We start from the raw sequence: 17,628 nt of genomic DNA on the forward strand, positions 1-17,628 counted from the left end.
TGGCATACCATCATCGCCAATGGACTGCACCCACAGTCGAACGACCTTTTTCATGGCATGCTATCATCGCCCTGTGACACCAAACACGGCCGGACGGTATGGGGAGTTGCATGTTATCATCGCCCATGGATAGGACAAGCGATCAGACGAGATAGGGCGGGGCATGATCTCTTTGACCTTGGGCAGGCACATGGTCGGATGATGTTCGTGTGGCATGCCATCATCTCCCTTGGGTAGCACCCACGGTCGGATGACGTCGGGGGTGGCATGTCTGCCTGGCCTTAGGAGAGTACACACAGACGAACGACGTCGGGCGTGGCATACCATCATCGCCAATGGACTGCACCCACAGTCGAACGACCTTTTTCATGGCATGCTATCATCGCCCTGTGACACCAAACACGGCCGGACGGTATGGGGAGTTGCATGTTATCATCGCCCATGGATAGGACAAGCGATCAGACGAGATAGGGCGGGGCATGATCTCTTTGACCTTGGGCAGGCACATGGTCGGATGATGTTCGTGTGGCATGCCATCATCTCCCTTGGGTAGCACCCACGGTCGGATGACGTCGGGGGTGGCATGTCTGCCTGGCCTTAGGAGAGTACACACAGACGAACGACGTCGGGCGTGGCATACCATCATCGCCAATGGACTGCACCCACAGTCGAACGACCTTTTTCATGGCATGCTATCATCGCCCTGTGACACCAAACACGGCCGGACGGTATGGGGAGTTGCATGTTATCATCGCCCATGGATAGGACAAGCGATCAGACGAGATAGGGCGGGGCATGATCTCTTTGACCTTGGGCAGGCACATGGTCGGATGATGTTCGTGTGGCATGCCATCATCTCCCTTGGGTAGCACCCACGGTCGGATGACGTCGGGGGTGGCATGTCTGCCTGGCCTTAGGAGAGTACACACAGACGAACGACGTCGGGCGTGGCATACCATCATCGCCAATGGACTGCACCCACAGTCGAACGACCTTTTTCATGGCATGCTATCATCGCCCTGTGACACCAAACACGGCCGGACGGTATGGGGAGTTGCATGTTATCATCGCCCATGGATAGGACAAGCGATCAGACGAGATAGGGCGGGGCATGATCTCTTTGACCTTGGGCAGGCACATGGTCGGATGATGTTCGTGTGGCATGCCATCATCTCCCTTGGGTAGCACCCACGGTCGGATGACGTCGGGGGTGGCATGTCTGCCTGGCCTTAGGAGAGTACACACAGACGAACGACGTCGGGCGTGGCATACCATCATCGCCAATGGACTGCACCCACAGTCGAACGACCTTTTTCATGGCATGCTATCATCGCCCTGTGACACCAAACACGGCCGGACGGTATGGGGAGTTGCATGTTATCATCGCCCATGGATAGGACAAGCGATCAGACGAGATAGGGCGGGGCATGATCTCTTTGACCTTGGGCAGGCACATGGTCGGATGATGTTCGTGTGGCATGCCATCATCTCCCTTGGGTAGCACCCACGGTCGGATGACGTCGGGGGTGGCATGTCTGCCTGGCCTTAGGAGAGTACACACAGACGAACGACGTCGGGCGTGGCATACCATCATCGCCAATGGACTGCACACACAGTCGAACGACATTTTTCATGGCATGCTATCATCGCCCTGTGACACCAAACACGGTCGGACGGTATGGGGAGTTGCATGTTATCATCGCCCATGGATAGAACAAGCGATCAGACGAGATAGGGCGTGGAATGATCTCTTTGACCTTGGGCAGGCACATGGTCGGATGATGTTCGTGTGGCATGCCATCATCTCCCTTGGGTAGCACACACGGTCGGATGACGTCGGGCGTGGAATACAATTATCACCATTGGATAGCATACACGGTCAAACTACGTCGGGTGTGCCATGTTATCATCACCCTTGGTCAGCACACACGGTCGGACGACATCAAGCGGCATGCCTGCATGGACCTAGGGCAACACACACGGTCGCACGATGTCGGGCGTGGTATGCCATCATAGCCCTAGGCAGCACAAACGATTGGATGACGTCGGGTGTGACATGCTATCATCGCCATTGGGAAGAACAACGATCAGACTACATCGGGCGTGGCATGCCCACATGGACAATGGGAAAGACACACAGTCGGACGATGTCGGGCGTGGCATGCCATCATCGCCCTTGGGTAGCACACACGGTAGGATGACGTCATGCATGACATGCCATTATCACCCTAGGGAAACACACACGGCCAGACTACGTCGGGCGTGGCATGCTAACATGGCCCTTGGGCAGCACACAAGGCGGACTACATCGGGCGTGGCATGCCATCATCGTTCTTAGACAGCACACACGATCGAGCGACATCGGGCGTGGTAAGTCATCATCGTTCTTGGACACCATTGACTGTCCGACGACGTCGAGCGTGGCATGTTATTATCGCCCTTAAGAAGAACACACGGTCAGACGATGTCGGGCGTTGCATGCCCACATAGACCTTGGGCAGTACACATGATAAGACGACGTCGGGCGTGACATGCCATCATAGCCCTTGGGCAGCACAAACGGTCAGAATACTTTAGGCGTGGCATGCCCACATAGCCCTTGGGCAGCACACACGGTCGGATGACGTCAAGCATGGCATGCCATCATCGCCATTGGACAGCACACACGGATGGACGACGTCGAGCGTGGCATGCCTTCATCTCCCTTAGACTGCACACATGGTAGGAAGACGTCGGTCATAGAATGCCATCATCGCCCTTGGACAACACACATAATCGGACTACGTCAGAAGGGGCATGTCACCATGGCCCTTCGGTAGTGAACATGTTCGAACGACGTCGAGAGTGGCAAGCCATCATTGACCTTGGAATGCACACACGACTAGATGTTGTCGGGCGTGGTATGCTATCATCACCCTTGGACAACACACAAATACAAAAAACGTCGGGCATGACATGTCATCATCGCCCATGGATAGCACACACGTCCGGATGATGTCGAGCGTGCCATGACCGCATGGTCCTTTGGTTGCACACACAGTCGGATGACGTCGATCGTCGGATGCCATCATAGAGCTTTGACAACATACACAATGGGACTACGTCAGTCTTTGCATGCCATAATCGCCCTACGGAAGTGCACACTGTAGGACGACCTCGAGTGTGTCATGCCATCATCGCCCTTGGACTGCACACACGCTCAGACGACGTCAGGCGTTGCATGCCCGCATGGGCCTTGGGCAGAATAAACCGTAGAATGACATTGGGCGTGATATGCCATAATCTCCCTTGGGCGGAATACACATCCTAATGACATCGGGCATGGCATGGTCGCATTGTCCTTGGGCCGCACACAAGGTCGTACAACATTGAGCATCGCATGCCATCATCGACCTTTGGCAGCAAATAAAGTCAGACAACGTAGGTTTTACATGCCATCATTGCCCTTGGGCAGCACACACGGTCGGACGACATCGGGCGTGGCATGCCATCATCGCCCTTGGAAAGCATACACAGTCGGACGACGTCGGGCGTGACATGTTATCATCACCCTTGGGAATCACACACGATGGGAAAATCGGACGACATTGGGTGTGGCATGCCCGCATGTCCCTTGTGCAACACACACGGTCGGGTGACATCGGGCGTCGCATGTCATCATCGCCCTTGGGCAGCACACAAGGTCGGACGACATACGGCACGATATGCCATCATCGTCCTTGGGCAGCACGCACATACGGACGACGTCGAGCGTCGCATGCCATAATCTCCCTTGGACAGTGATAACGATCAAATATACTTCTTTAAAAGAAATATAAATGATCGTATCCAATATATTTACCCAATATGAGTCGGGGTCGATCCTATAGAGAATATGGAAGATTATTATCAAATAGAAAATTTAACTTTATAGTCATTATATAAAAATGGGGGATTGTAAATTGAAATGAAATAGAAGAAATAAAAATAGCTTTAAACTAAGTATTTATATATCCAAGTTAATAAAATAACTAGTAATGTGTTCCTCATAAGCTCATAACGCGGTAATCCTAGTAATTGCAGTTTTTCTCTAGTGTTATGCATGCAATGTGATAAGTTATGTATCTCTATATCCTTGGTCCGGCATCTAGAGAATTTCACCCTGTACCTTGGTCCGGCTACATGTGTATAATTTACTAAACCTTACCTTTACCTTACATTAAGCATCATATCCAATGTATGTCTAAGTTACTAATTTGCACCAATTGAAACTAGCCTATTACATAGTATATACTTAATCAGCGTTGATAAGTCTTTTCTTATTAATTACCTTCTTGGTCCGGCAAGTAGCAACACGACAAGTTCTAACGTTGGCCACCTTTGAAAATACTTCTAAGCAAAAGAATTATCAATTCATACAATAACCTATTTGAGAATTGCTTAATTACTATTCATACTTTGGTATCACTCATGGTTCCGACAAACCTAGTTGTTAAGCTTAGCTACTCATTATCACAAAAACACAATTAAAATTTGTCAAAATAAATTTGTTTCTGTTAAGCATAAAAAGCTAATAACAATAGCTAAGTTATATTTTTTTAAATCACGAATACAAATAAATAATAAAAAAGAAGAAATAATAAGCCACAATTCTCCGGCCTCTATGGCGGCTCTTACAAAGCTCCAAAGCTAGAAAAAAATATATATTATGTCTTGTACCTTCTTTCTTGGCTTCCTAAATAATAATTTTCCATGCCTTATTTATAAATATAGAAAACCCTAAATAAAATAATTGAGTCCCAAAAAATTAGGAATCCAAATACAAAAAGAATTGGAGTGCTTTTATTACTTTTTTTTCCGTGTGTAGTGCCGCGTGAATGGATTGGCCAGTACATTGAGGGAATGCNTGTGTATTTTGGCCTCACATCAAACAACACACACGAAAAGACTACGTCGGGCGTGGCATGCCATCATCGCCCTTGGACAGCACACACGGTCGAACGACGTCGGGCGTGGCATGCCATCATTTCCTTTGGACAACACACACGGTCAAACGACGTCGGGCGTGGTATGCCATCATCGCCCTTGGACAACACACGCGGTCGAACGACGTCGGGCGTGGCATGCATGCATGTCCTTTGGGCAGCACAAATGGTCGGATGACGTCGGGCGTGGCATGTAATAATCTCACTCAGACAGCATACACGGTCGGACGACGTCGAGTGTGGCTTGTTATCATCGCCCTTGGACAGAATGGACAGTCGTACGACATCGAGCGTGGCATGCCATCATTGCCCTTGAGCAGCACACAACGTCGTACGACGTTGGGCGTGGCATGCAATCATCGCCCCTGTGTAGCATACATGGTCGGACGACGTCGGGCGTTAGATGCCATCATTGCCCTTGAGCAGCACACAACGTCGTACGACGTTGGGCGTGGCATGCAATCATCGCCCCTGGGTAGCATACATGGTCGGACGACGTCGAGTGTGGCTTGTTATCATCGCCCTTGGACAGAATGGACAGTCGTACGACATCGAGCGTGGCATGCCATCATCGGCATTGGGCAACACATACGGTCGGACAACGTCTGGCGTGGCATGCATGCATGGTCCTTGGGTAACATACACGGTTGGACTACATCGGGATTCGCAATCCATCATCGCCCTTGGACAGAATGGACAGTCGTACGACATCGAGCGTGGCATGCCATCATCGGCATTGGGCAACACATACGGTCGGACAACGTCTGGCGTGGCATGCATGCATGGTCCTTGGGTAACATACACGGTTGGACTACATCGGGATTCGCAATCCATCATCGCCCTTGGACAGAATGGACAGTCGTACGACATCGAGCGTGGCATGCCATCATCGGCATTGGGCAACACATACGGTCGGACAACGTCTGGCGTGGCATGCATGCATGGTCCTTGGGTAACATACACGGTTGGACTACATCGGGATTCGCAATCCATCATCGCCCTTGGACAGAATGGACAGTCGTACGACATCGAGCGTGGCATGCCATCATCGGCATTGGGCAACACATACGGTCGGACAACGTCTGGCGTGGCATGCATGCATGGTCCTTGGGTAACATACACGGTTGGACTACATCGGGATTCGCAATCCATCATCGCCCTTGGACAGAATGGACAGTCGTACGACATCGAGCGTGGCATGCCATCATCGGCATTGGGCAACACATACGGTCGGACAACGTCTGGCGTGGCATGCATGCATGGTCCTTGGGTAACATACACGGTTGGACTACATCGGGATTCGCAATCCATCATCGCCCTTGGACAGAATGGACAGTCGTACGACATCGAGCGTGGCATGCCATCATCGGCATTGGGCAACACATACGGTCGGACAACGTCTGGCGTGGCATGCATGCATGGTCCTTGGGTAACATACACGGTTGGACTACATCGGGATTCGCAATCCATCATCGCCCTTGGACAGAATGGACAGTCGTACGACATCGAGCGTGGCATGCCATCATCGGCATTGGGCAACACATACGGTCGGACAACGTCTGGCGTGGCATGCATGCATGGTCCTTGGGTAACATACACGGTTGGACTACATCGGGATTCGCAATCCATCATCGCCCTTGGACAGAATGGACAGTCGTACGACATCGAGCGTGGCATGCCATCATCGGCATTGGGCAACACATACGGTCGGACAACGTCTGGCGTGGCATGCATGCATGGTCCTTGGGTAACATACACGGTTGGACTACATCGGGATTCGCAATCCATCATCGCCCTTGGACAGAATGGACAGTCGTACGACATCGAGCGTGGCATGCCATCATCGGCATTGGGCAACACATACGGTCGGACAACGTCTGGCGTGGCATGCATGCATGGTCCTTGGGTAACATACACGGTTGGACTACATCGGGATTCGCAATCCATCATCGCCCTTGGACAGAATGGACAGTCGTACGACATCGAGCGTGGCATGCCATCATCGGCATTGGGCAACACATACGGTCGGACAACGTCTGGCGTGGCATGCATGCATGGTCCTTGGGTAACATACACGGTTGGACTACATCGGGATTCGCAATCCATCATCGCCCTTGGACAGAATGGACAGTCGTACGACATCGAGCGTGGCATGCCATCATTGCCCTTGAGCAGCACACAACGTCGTACGACGTTGGGCGTGGCATGCAATCATCGCCCCTGGGTAGCATACATGGTCGGACGACGTCGGGCGTTAGATGCCATCATTGCCCTTGAGCAGCACACAACGTCGTACGACGTTGGGCGTGGCATGCAATCATCGCCCCTGTGTAGCATACATGGTCGGACGACGTCGGGCGTTAGATGCCATCATTGCCCATGGGCAGCACACACGATCATACTACGTCGGGGGTGGCATGCCATCTCGCCCATTGATAGCACACACGGTCCAACAACGTCGGGCGTGGCATGCCATCATCGGCATTGGGCAACACATACGGTCGGACAACGTCTGGCGTGGCATGCATGCATGGTCCTTGGGTAACATACACGGTTGGACTACATCGGGATTCGCAATCCATCATCGCCCTTGGACAAAACACACAGATAGAAAACGTCAAGTATGGCATGTCATCATCGCCCTTTGATAGCACACACAGTCAAAGGACGTTGGGTGTGGCATGCTATCATCGCCCTTATACAATATACACGGTCTGATGACATCGGGCATGACATGTTATCATCACCCTTGGAAAACACACACGGTTGGACGATGTCGTGTTTGGCATGCCCGCATGGACCTTGGGCCACACATACAGTGGACGAGATCGGTAGTGAAATGGCATCATCGCCCTTTGGCAGCACACACGGTCGAACAATGTCAGGCATGACATGCCATCATCGCCCTTTGGCAACACATAGTGTCGCACTACATTGGGTGTGGCATGCCATCATTGCCCTTGGACAACACAGATGGTCGGATGACGTCAGGAATGGAATGCAATCATCGCCCTTGGAAAGCACACACTATCGGATTACGTCGGTCATTGCATGCCATCATCGCCCTTGCAATGCACACACGATTGGACGACGTCGGGCGAAGAATGTCATCATCACTGTTGGACAGCATACACGGTAAGACTACGTCGGGCGTGCAATGTTATCATCATTCTTGGTCAACACACACGTTCGGACAACATCAAGCGTGGCATGCCCCCATAGCCCTTGGGTGGGAAACACAGTTGAACGATGTCGGGCGTGACATGATATCATCGCCCTTGGACAGCACACACGGTCGGACGATGTCAGGCGTGGCATGACTGGATTTCCCTTGGGCAATACACACGGTCGAAAAAAGTCGGGCGTGGCATGCCATCATCGCCCTTGTGCAGCACACATGGTCGGATGTTGTCGTGCGTGACATGCCATCATATCCCTTGGGTAACACACACTATAAGAGTTCTTCAAGTGTGCCACGACAACATCGCCCATGGGAGCACACCTGGTCGGATGACGTCGGGATAGGCATGCCTTCATCGCCATTAGACAGCACACAAGGATGGACAACGTTGAGCGTGGCATGCCATCATCGCGCTTAGACTGCAGACATGGTCGGACAACATCGGTCATGGCATGCCATCATCGCCTTTGGACAACACACAGAATCGGACTATGTCGAACGTGGCATGTCATCATGGCCCTTGCGCAGGCAACACGGTCGGACGATGTCGAGCATGGCAAGCCATCATTGCCCTTGGAATGCACACAAGTTTGGATGATGTCAGGCGTGGCATGCCATCATCACCCTTAGAAAACATACAAATATAAACAACGTCGGGCATGTCATGTCATCATCGCCTTTGGAAAGCACACACAGATGGATGATGTGAAGCGTGCCATGACCGCATGGTCCTTGGGTAGCACACACCGTCGGACAACGTCGATCTTCGGATGCCATAATAGCCCTTGGACAGAACACACAACCTGACTACTTTAGTCGTGGCATGCCATCATCGCCATAGTGCACCACACACAGTATGACGACGTCGGGCATGGCATGCCATCATCGCCCTTGGACTGCACACACGGTCGGATGACGTCAAGCATGGAATGCCCGCATGGTACATGGGCAGTACACACGGTTGGATGATGTAGAGTGTCTTATGCCACCATCGCCCTTGTGCATCACAGGCAGTCGGACGACGTCAGGCGTGGTATGCCATCATCGCCCTTGGACAGCACATACGGTCGAACGACATCGGGCTTGGCATTCCATCATCGCCCTTTGACACCAAACAAGGTCGAACAACGTGAGGTATTCGTGTTATCATCGCCCTTGGACAGAACACACGGTCGAACGACATCGGGCGTGGCATGACTGCATGGCCTTGTGCAGCACACACGGTCGGACGACGTCCGCGTGGCATGCCATCATCGCCCTTGGGCACCACACGGTCAGACGACGTCGAGCATGGAAAGCCATCATCACCCTTGGACAGCATAAAAAGTTAGACTATGTCGGGCGTGCCATGTTATCATCGCCTTTGGTCAGCATACACAGTCGAACGACATCAATCGTGGTATTCCTTCATGGCCATTGTGCAACACACACGGTCTGACGACGTCGGGCGTGGTATGCCATCAAAAAAGTTGGGCAGCACACACGATGGGACCGCGTCGGGCATGACATGCCATCATCGCCCTTGGGCAGCACAATGATCGGACTATATTGGGCGTAGCATGCCCACATGAACGTTGGGAAGCACACACAGTCAGATGATGTCGGGCGTGACATGCCATCATCGCCCTTGGGCATCATACACCGTTGGATGATGTCGGGCATGACATTCCATCATCGCCCTTGGGCAGCACACATGATCTGACTACGTCGGGCGTTGCATGCCATCATGGCCCTTGGGCAGAACACAGGGTGGACTATATCGGGCATGGCATGTCATCATCGCTCTTAAACAACACACACGGTTGAACGATGTCGGGCATGGTCTGCCATCATCCCTCTTGGACACCATAGACTGTCGGACGACGTCGGCATGGCAGGTTATTATCGCCCCAGAGCAAAACACACAGTCAGATAATGTCGGGCGTGGCATGCCCGCATAAGCAATTGGGAAGGACACACGGTCGAACGACATCAGGCGTGACATGATATCATCGCCCTTGGACATCACACACGGTCGGAAGACGTCGGGCGTGGCATGCCTGCACTGCCCTTGGGCAGCAAACACGATTGGATAAAGTCGGGCGTGGCATGCCATCATCGCCCTTGGGCAACACAAATGGTCGGATGACGTCGGGAGTGACATCCATTATAGTCCTCTAGCAGCACACACGATTAGAATAATTTAGGCGTGGCATGTTTACATGGTCCTTGGCCAGCACAGATGGTCAGATGACGTCGGGCATGGCATGCCATCATCGCCATTAGACAGCACACACGGCTGGACAACGTCGAGCGTGGTAAGTCATGATCGCCCTTAGACTGCACACATGGTAAAACAACGTCGGGCATGGCATGCCATCATCACCCTTGGACAACACACACAATAGGACTACACCAGACATGGCATGTCATCGTGGACCTTCGCTAGCGCACACGTTCAGACGACGTCGAGTATGGCAAGCCATCATTGCCCTTGGAATGCACACACGGTCGAATGACGTTGGGCGTGGAATTCCATTATCACCCTTGGACTGAACTGAAATACAAACAACGTCGGGCATGGCATGGCCTTATCGCCCTTGGACAACACACACGGTCGAATAATGTCGAGTGTGCCATGACCGCATGGTCCTTAGGAAACACACACAGTCGGACGACGTCGATTGTTGAATGCCATCATAGACCTTGGACAACACACACGATCGAACTACGTCGTTCGTTGCATGCCACCATAACTGTAGGGCAGCACACACAGTAGGACGACGACGGGCGTGGCATTCCATCATCGCTCTATAACACCATACATGGTCGGATGATGTCGGGCGTGGCATGTTATCATCGCCCTTGGACAGAACACACGGTCGGACGACATCAGGCGTCGTATGCCTGCATAGCGCTTGGGCAGCACACACGTTTGGACGACGTCGGGCGTGACATGATATCATGGCCCTTGGACAGCACACACAAAAAAATGACGTCAGGTATCGCATTTAATCATCACCCTTGGACAGCACACACGGTCCGATGACGTCGTGCGTGGCATGCCAGCATGGTCCTTGGGAAGCACACGATCGGACTACATCGATCATAACATGCCATCATCACCCTTGGAAAACATACATGGTCGGACGACATCGGGCGGCATACCATCATCGCCTTTGGATAGCATACACGGTCGGATGACGTGTGAGCATGACATCCCATCATCGCCCTTGAGCAGCACACATGGTTGTACTACATCGGCAGTGGCATGCCATCATCTCCTTTGGACAGCAAACACGGTCGGATGACGTCAGGCGTGGCATGCGATTCTCGCCCTTGGACTGCATAAACGGTCGAAAAACATCGTGCGTGGCACGCCATCACGCCCTTGGACAGCACACACGGTAGGATGTTGTCGGTCGTGGCATGCACGCATAGTACTTGGGCGGCACACACGGTCGGACGACGTCCAGTGTCGCATGCCGTCGTCTCCCTTGGGCAGCACACACAATCAGACGACGTCAGGCGTGGCATGTTATCATCACCCTTGGATAGAATACACAATCGAATAACGTTGGGCGTGGCATGCCCGTATGGCCCTAGGTCGGCACACATGGTCAAACGACGTAGGGTGTGGCATGTTATCATCTCCCTTGGAAAAGACACACTATCGGATGATGTCGGGGGTGGCATTTCCCCATGGCCTTAGGACAACACACACAGACGGACGACGTCGGGCATGGCATTACATCATTGCCCTTTGACACGAAACACGGTCGGACGATGTGGGACGTTGCATGTTATCATCGCCCTTTGAATGAACAAACGGTCGAACGACGTCGGGCGTGGCATGATCACATTGCCCTTTGGCAGCACATACGGTCGGATGACGTTCCCCTTGCATGCCATCATCGCCCTTTTGCAGCACACACGGTTGGACGATGTCGGGCGTGGAATGTCATCATCACCCTCGGACAACATACAAGGTAAGACTACGTCGGGTGTGCCATGTTATCATCTCCCTTGGTCAGCACACACAGTCGGACGACATCAAGCGTGGCATGCCTTCATGGCCCTTGGACAGCACAACGATTAGACTACGTCGGGCGTAGCATACCCACTTGGACGTTGGTCAGCACACACAGTCGGGCAATGTTTGGCTTGGCATGCCTTCATCGCCATTGGTTAGCACACACGGTCGGATGGCGTCGGGCATGAGATGCCATCATCGCTCTTGGGCAACACACACGGCCGAACTACGTCAGGCATAGCATGCCAGCATGGCCCTTGGGAAGCACAAAGGGCGGACTACATCGTGCATGACATCTCATCATCGCCTTTGGACTGCATACACGGTCAAAAGACGTCGGGCATGGCATGCAATCATGTCCCTTAGACACTATACATGGTCGGACGACGTCGGGAGTTGCATGAAATTATCGCCATTCAATAGAACACACGCTCAGACGATGTCGGGCGTGGCATTCCCTCATATCCTTTGGACAAGACATACGGTCGAACAATGTCGGGCGTGATATGATATCATCGCCTTTGGACAGCACACACGGTCGGACGACATCGGGCGTGGCATGCCCGCATTGCCCTTGGGCAACATACATGGGCGGACAAAGTCGGGCGTGGCATGCCATCATCACCCTTGGGCAGCATAGACGATCGGATGATGTCGGGCGTGACATGCCATCATATCCCTTGGGCAGTACACACAGTCAGAATACTTCAGGCGTGGCATGCCCACATGGCCCTTGGGCAGCACATGTGGTCCGACGACGTCGAGCATGATATGCCATCATCGCCCTTTGGCAGAACAAACAGTCAGATGACGTCGGGTGTGCCATGCCGCATGGTCCTTGCGCAGTACACACAGTTGGACAACGTAGAGTGTCGCATGCCACCATTGCCCTTGGGAATCACACGTAGTAGGTCGACGTCGGGCGTGGCATTCCATCATCACCCTTGGGCAGCATACACGATCGAACAACATTAGGCGTGGCATGCTATCATCGCACTTTGATACCAAATAAAGTCGGACGACGTGGGGCGCGCATGTTATCATTGCCCTAGGTAACAACTCACGGTTAGACGACGTCCGCTTGGCATGCCATCATCGTTCTTGGGTAGCACACACGATCGGACGACGTCGGGCGTGGAAAGCCATCATCACCCTTGGATAGCACACACGGTCGGACTACGTCAGGCGTTCCATGTTATCATCGCCCTTGATCAGCACATAAGGTCGGACGACGTCAATCGTGGAATTCCTACACGGCCCTTGGGCAACACACACTACCGCACGACGTCGGGCGTGGTATGCCATCATAGCCCTTGGGAAGCATACACGGCCGGACGAGGTCGGGCATGACATGCCATCATCGCCTTTGGGAAACACACACAGTTTGACGATGTCGGGCGTGGCATGCCATCATCGTTCTTGGGCAGCACATGCTGTCGGACTACGTCAGGCGTAGCATGCCACATGGCCTTTGTGCAGCACACATGGTCAGATGACATTGGCCATGACATCCTATTATCGACTTTGGGCTGCACACAGGATCGGACTACGTCGGGCGTGGCATGACATCATCACTCTTGAACCGCATATACGGTTGGACGACATCGAGTGTGGCATGTAATCACCCATTTCGACAACAGACACGGACGAACGATGTCGAGTGTGGCACGACATCATCGCCCTTGAACTGCATGTATGGTTGGACGACATTGGGCGTGGTATGCCCACATGGATCCTAGGCAGCACAAACATTCTGACGATGTTGAGCATGGCAGGCCATCATCGTCCTTGGGCAACACAAACGATCAAACTACGTAAGGCGTGGCATGCCTGCATGGACCTTGGTTAATACACATGGTCGGACAACGTCGTCCGTTGCATGCCATCATCGCCCTTGGGGAGCACACATTGTCGGACAACGTCGGGCGTGATATTCCATCATTGCCCTTGGACAGCACAGTGTGACATGCCATCTTCACCCTTGGTAAGCATACACGATCGGACAACGTCGGGCGTGACATGCCATCATCTCCCTTGGAATTCACACATGGTCAGAAGACGTCGGGAGTGGTATGCCATCATTACCCTTGGACAACACACACAGACAAACGACTTTGGGTATGGCATGCCATTATCGCCTTTGGACAACATAAACGGTCAGACGACGTCATGCATGGCATGACTACATGGTTCTTGGGTAGCACATATGATCGGACGACGTTGGGCGTGGCATGCCAAATTGCCCTTGGGAAGCATACACGGTTGGACTACGTCGGGCTTGGCATGCCATCATCGACCTTCGACAAAACATACAGATAGACGAAGTCAAGTATGGCATGTAATCATAGCACTTTGACAGCATACACGGTTAGAAGACGTCGGGCATGGCATGCCATCATCGCCCTTGGAAAGCACACACGATCGAATGACGTCGGGCATGGCATGCCATTATCAGCCTTTAACACCATATATGGTTGGACAACATCGAGCATGGCATGTTATAATCGCCCTTGGATAGAACTAACGGTCGGATGACATCGGTCGTGCTATGATTGCATGGCGCTTGGGCGGCACACATGTTCGGATGATGTTGGGCATGACATAATATCGTGGCCCTTGGACAGGACACACAGAAAAATGATGTTAGGAATGGCATGTAATCATCACCCTTGGACATCACACACGGTCGGATGATGTCGTGCGTGGCATGCCCGCATGGTCCTTGGGCAGCACATGATCGGATGATGTCGATCGTAACATGACATCTTCGTCGTTGGAAAGCACGCATGGTCCGACTACGTCGGGCGTGACATGAATCATCGCATTTTGACAGCACACATGGTCAGACGATGTCGAGAATTATTTTTCATCATCGCCCTTGGGATGCACACAGGGTCATACTACGTTGGGCATGGCATGCCATCATCGCCTGTGGACAGCACATACGGTCCGAAAATGTCAGGCGTGGCATGCCATTATCTCCCTTGGACATCACATACAGATAGATGACGTCAGGCGTGGCATGACCACATGGTCCTTGGGCGGCACATAGGGTCAGACAACATTGATCTTTGCATGCCATTATCTCCGTTAAACAGCACTCACGATAGGACTACGTCGAGCGTGGCATGCCGTCATCACCACACGGCAGCACACACGGTCGGCTAATGTCAGGTGTAACATGCAACCATCGCCCTTCGAAAGCACACACGGTCAGACGACGTCAGGCTTGGCATACTATCATCGCCCTTGGACAGCACAAACTGTCATACGACGTCGTGCGTAGCATGCCCGCATTGACCTTGGGCAACACACACGTGGACGACGTCGGCCGTGGCAAGCCATCATCGCCCTTGGGCAGCACCCACGGTCGAACGACGTCGGGTGTTAAATGCCATCTTAGCCTATGGGAAGCATACAAGGTCGTACTAAGTCGGGCGTGGCATGCTATCATCACCCTTGGACAACACATACGGTTGGACGACATCGGGCATGGCATTCCACCATCTCCCTTGGAAAGCACACACTATCAGACTACGTCAGCCGTGTCATGCCATCATCGCCCTTGCAATGCACACACATTCAGACGGCGTTAGGCGTGGCTTGCCATCATCGCCCTTGGAAATGACACATAGATAGATGACATCGGGCGTGCTATGACCGCATGGTCCTTTTGCGGCACATAAGTTCGGACGAGGTTGATCGTTGCATGCCATTATCGCCCTTGGACAGCACATACGATTGGACTACGCCGGGCGTGGCATGCCATCGTCACCCTAAAGAAGCACACACGATCGGACGACGTCGTAAGTTGCATGCCATCATCACCGTTGGACTGCACAGATGGTCGGACGACATCGGGCGTGGCATGTTATCATAGCTCTTGGACAGCACACACGGTCGAATGATGTCGGGCGTTAAATGCCATCATTTCCCTTTGGCAGCACACATGGTCGGACTACGTTGGGGGTGGCATGCCATATAGCATACAAGGTTTGACAATGTTGAGCGGTGGCATGCCATCATCGCCCTTAGACAATATAAATGGTCGGACGACGTCAAGCGTGGTATGTTATCATCGCCCTTGGGCAGCACACGCGATCGAACTACGTCGAGTGTTAAATGCCATTATTGCCCTTGGGTAGCACACAAGGTCGGACTACGTCGGAGGTAGCATGCCATCATCGCCCTTGGAGAGCATACACGGTCGGACAACATCGAGTGGTGGCATGCAATCATCGCCCATAGACAGTATAAAAGGTCGGATGACGTCAAGCGTTGCATATGTTAGCATCTCCCTTGGACAGCACCCACGGTCATATGACGTCGGACATGGCATGCCTGCATGGCCCTTGGGCAGCACACATGGTGGACGACGTTGGCCGTGGCATGCCATCATCACCCATGGACAGCACACACTGTCGGGCGACATCAAGCATGATGAGCAATAATCGCCCTTGGGAAGCATACAGTGTAGTACTTCGTCGGGCGTGGCATGCCATTATCGCATTTGGACTGCACACACGGTCGGATGACGTCGAGCATGACATGTTATTATCGCCCTTAGGCAGCACATAGGGTCCTACTACGTGGGGAGTGGCATGCCACCATCGCCTTTGGACAGCACACACGGATAGACGATGTACAGCATGGCGTGCCATTATCGCCTTTGGACTGCATAAACGTTCACTCAACGTCGGGCGTGGCATGGCATCATCGCCCTTGGGCAGAACACACGGTAGGATAACGTCGGGCTTGGCATGCCAGCATAGTACAAGGCACACATGGTCGTAAGTCGTCGGGCATGGCATGCCATCATCGCCCTTGGAAAGCACACACTATCGGACTACATCAGCCGTGGCATGCCATCATCTCCCTTGCAATGCACACACGGTTGGACGACTTCGCACTTAGCATGCCATCATCGCCCATGGACATCACACATAGATAGACGATGTCAAGTGTGGCATGACCTCATGGTCCTTAGGCGGCACATAGGGTCAAATAACATTGATCGTTGCATGCCATTATTTCCCTTGGACAGCACGCACGATTGGACTACGTCGGGCATAGCATGCCATCATCACCACACGGCAGCACACACGATCAAACAATGTCGGGTGTAACATGCAACCATCGCCCTTCGAAAGCATACACGGTCGGACGACGTCAGGCGTGGCATACCATCATAGACCCTATGCAGCATACACGTCGCACGATGTTTGATGTGGCATGCTATCATTGCCCTTGGACAGCACACACGGACGGACGTCGTTGGGCGTGGCATACAATCATCTCCTTTAGATTGCTCACACGGTTGGACGACAATGGGAGTGGCATGCTATAATCTCCCTGGGGCCGCGCACACATTCGAACAACGTCGGGTGTTAAATGACATCCTTTCTCTTGGGAAGCATATATGGTCGGACAACGTCGAATGAGACATGCAATCATTGCCCTTGGATAGCACA

Source organism: Solanum pennellii, chromosome 6, assembly GCF_001406875.1.
Source record: "Solanum pennellii chromosome 6, SPENNV200".
NCBI classification, from domain to species: Eukaryota; Viridiplantae; Streptophyta; class Magnoliopsida; order Solanales; family Solanaceae; genus Solanum; species Solanum pennellii.